We start from the raw sequence: 4,396 nt of genomic DNA, 5'->3' as shown, positions 1-4,396 counted from the left end.
TTAAAGTTGAGGGTCGCATGGATTCAACTCAGTATCAGCAGATTCTTGACAATAATGTGCAAGAATCAGTGATGAAGTTGAAGTTACGCAGGGGATGGATATTTCAGCAAGACAATGATCCAAAACATCGCTCCAAATCTACTCAGGCATTCATGCAGAGGAACAATTACAATGTTCTGGAATGGCCATCCCAGTCCCCAGACCTGAATATCATTGAACATCTTTGGGATGATTTGAAGCGTGCTGTCCATGCTCGGTGACCATCAAACTTAACTGAACTGGAATTGTTTTGTAAACAGGAATGGTCAAATATACCTTCATCCAGGATCCAGGAACTCATTAAAAGCTACAGGAAGCGACTAGAGGCTGTTATTTTTGCAAGAGGAGGATCTATAAAATATTAATGTCACTTTTATGTTGAGGTGCCCATACTTTTGCACCGGTCAAATTTTGTTTAAATGCGGATTGCACATTTTCTGTTAGTACAATAAACCTCATTTCAATCCAGAAATATCACTCAGTCCATCAGTTATTAGATATATGAAACTGAAATAGCTGATGCAAAAACCCAAATTGGTATAGAGAAAAAAGGTTAACATTAATAGGGGTGCCCAAACTTTTTCATATGACTGTATATAACCTTGGGTTTTTTGTATAATAGGAGAGTTTATAATTCGTCAGTTTAGTGCACTTCACATCTTCCCTGGCAGCTATTTTTGTTGCATCTTTTTCTCAGTCTCTATATAGTTTGTTCAATAGCAGCACGAGGGGAGTGTTTACATTTTCTACCAGGGTATGTGCAATTCTTAGTAATATATGGACGGTATATTGGTTGAGTTTGTGCAATTTTTATAATATATGTCATTAGTACAGTATTAATTGGTTTTACATAGATCAGTATTCCAAACCTAATTTATATATTAATACCACATATATATTATATTTTCTATAACATTATTGCACATAATTTATTTCTTATCTATTTTCTGCCAATTTATTTATTAAATTCCCCCATTCCTAGTACATATAGAAATATCTGGGTATTTTCCGTGGTCCCTCTCAGGAGTAAAAGTCTCTGTTTTATTATACGTAAATTATTTTAATTAATAAAGTATATACATTTTAGCATGAATCGCTTTTATTGTCTTGATTTTGGGACAATTTTTTGTTGTTGAAATGTATTACATGTGACAGGCAGGGTAAATCACAGAACTAGGAGGGCAGATGTAGGAAAATGGCAGATCTAAAGAAAGTACAAAGATGTAGGTATTGCATGAAGTCTCTAACAACTGTTCAAGAAGTTTCCAGTAGTCGATTGGTTAAACAGCAGTAGATGCATGTAATGCAAACAGACCTCAACACTACTTCAGGCCTGAAACACACTTCCATTAAAAACACGCACGTGCCGCGAGACACGTATTTACCCTGCGTGTTGCGTGTGGTAAGTACGTGCCTCGGGTATGTGCGGTCCACATGTGTTCTACGTGCGCTATCCGCGATAGCACACGTAGAACCGGTAATTTGCATACTCACATGGTCCGCGCTGCTGTCCGTGGTGCTGATCTTCGGTCTCCAGCCCTGCCGTCTCCCCGCTGCTGCTGCTGCCGGCCGCAGTGAAGTGAATATTAAATGAGCATAATGAGCGGCGGTCGGCAGCAAGAGGCAGCAGCGGCAGAGACAGGAGGGCAGGAGAAGGTGAGTAAATGTTTTGGGTTTTTTTCACTGACACGTATGTTTTCTCCGGCGCGTGTCACACGGGACCGCATCCACACTACATCCGTGTGGTATGGGTGCGGGCTGTGTGACACCCGTGCTGCCGGAGAAAACGTGGACATGTCAGCGTGTAGAAAAACGCACACACGTACAAACGCACACGGACACACGTTCCGTGTGATTTTACGTGTGTGTGCCTGTTACAATAGGTTAGCATTGGTGTACGTGTATCCTTGCCACCGGGACGTGCAAAAACGGACCAAACACGTACCGGCGGCACGGATGTGTGTCGGAGGCCTCAAGAAGCTTATGGCAACAGAAAAGTTAACCAGGTAGAATTGTGCAAGGCTCCATTCACACGTTCAGTATTTTGTCAGTATTTTACATCAGTATTTCTAAGCCAAAATCAGGAGTGCATTGGAGACATCAAGAAGAGCGCTGCGCATCAGCCACTGTTGTCAACAGGGGATCCTTCAGTGGTGGTGGTGTTGCAGTGTGGGCAGTCGTCTCCAGTCAATACCGAACTGCCCTATACTATGTGAATGTACATTGAATAACATCATTAATCCAGTCATTGTGCCTCTGCATGAATAACACAGGCCTAATTTCATCTTCATGGAGGACAATGCTCCAGCCTCTTGGGGTCTCATCATTAGGGAACAGCTGCTGGAGACTGTGGTACCTCAAATGTAGTGGCCTGCATTTTCTCCAAACCTGAATCCCATAGAAAACCTATGGGATCAGCTCACTCACAGTGCAGAGGCTTGTAACTCTGTACCTCAGCACCTCAATTAGGGCGCGTTCACATTTGCGTTGTGCGGCATCCGTCACAATGCATTGTGTGACGCATGTGACGGATGCCTTGCAAATAGTGTGATAAGGCAACGGATTCCTGTGAAATAACGCGTTGCATTAAGTTTTCTAGCCGAGAGAGAGCTCTCATCATCACCGCACACGCAGGCACTACCGCACTCATCATCACCGAACATCCCAGCACTACAGCCCCCATCATCACCGCACACACCCCTGCACTACCGCCCCCATCATCACCGCACACGCAGGCACTACTGCACTCATCATCACCGCACATCCCAGCACTACCGCATCATCATCACACACATCTCGGCACTACAGCCCCCATCATCACCGCACACACAGGCACTACCGCCCCTATCATCACTGCACACACCCCGACACTATCACTCCTATCATCACCGCACACACCCCGGCACTACCGCACTCATCATCACCGCACACACCTCGGCACTACCGCCCCCATCATCACCACACACACTGGCACTACCGCCCCCATCATCACTGCACACACCCCGGCACTACTGCACCCATCATCACCGCACACACCCCGCCACTACCGCCCCCATCATCACCGCACACACCTCGGCACTACCGCCCCCCTCATCCCCGCACACAACCCGGCACTACCGCCCCCATCATCACTGCACACACCCCGGCACTACTGCACCCATCATCACCGCACACACCCCGACACTACCGCACCCATCATCACTGCACACACCCCGGCACTACTGCACCCATCATCACCGCACACACACAGGCACTACCGCCCTAATCATCACCGCACACACCCCGGCACTACTGCACCCATCATCACCGCACACACGCAGGCACTAGCGCACCCATCATCACCGCACACACACCCCGGCACTACTGCACCCATCATCACAGCACACGCAGGCACTACCCCACCTATCATCACCGCACACACACAGGCATCACCTCAGTGATGTCCCCGCTGACAGCGCGACTCCCTTCAGTTTTTGTTGGAGCTCACAGGAGCGGCGGTGTTCTACTGCCGCTCCTGTCAGCTTTATGCAGCAGAGCTGGATGCGTCGCGGGACCTTGTGGATTACGCCGGATCTGGAGGGGTATTTGGGGATTATAATAAAGTGGTGAAAGAGCGGTTTTTTTGTCTTTTATTCCAAGTAAAGTATTTTTTCAGGTGTATGTGTTTATTTACTTTCACTTACAAGTTAATCATGGAATGTGTCTCATAGACGCCTGCCATGATTAACCTAGGACTTAGTGGCAGCTATGGGCTGCCATTAACACCTTATTATCCTGATTTCCACCACATCAGGGCAATTGGGGATGAGCCGGGTAGAGTCCAGGGACTGTCGCATGTAATAGATGCGGCAATTTCCGGGCGGCTGCAGGCTGATATTTTTAGGTTGGGGGGCTCCCCATAACGTGGGGCTTCCCATCCTGAGAATAGCAGCTGTTACGCCCACCGAGGAGTGGTGAGCGTCTGGAGGTGGACCCACTGGACCGTGCACCGGACTCCTCCGAGAAGACGACCAGCAGCGAACCCCTATACAGGGACTGTGTGGTGCCTCCTCAAAGGGCCTAGATGCACAGCAGCCAGAAACCGGTAGTAGGAGTCTCTGAAAGGCCAGGCGTAGCACGGGTGTGACGTCCGCAGCAGGCAGAACACGGTTATGGCACCGGAGATTTTCACAGCAGGTGGTGTCCACAGTAGGTAGTGGTTCAACAAGTTGTGGTGTCCACAGTAGGTACGGTACCGGTGACCTCCACTGCAGGTATGGCGTGGTGACGTCCACTGTAGGTATGGCCGGTGACGTCCACAGCAGGAATGGTACAGGTGGCACCACGGCGAGACAGAGGATTAGAAACAGGTAGATGA

Source organism: Anomaloglossus baeobatrachus, chromosome 1, assembly GCF_048569485.1.
Source record: "Anomaloglossus baeobatrachus isolate aAnoBae1 chromosome 1, aAnoBae1.hap1, whole genome shotgun sequence".
NCBI classification, from domain to species: Eukaryota; Metazoa; Chordata; class Amphibia; order Anura; family Aromobatidae; genus Anomaloglossus; species Anomaloglossus baeobatrachus.
The sequence above is the reverse complement of the archived record's forward strand: the minus strand, read 5'-3'. Positions refer to the sequence as shown.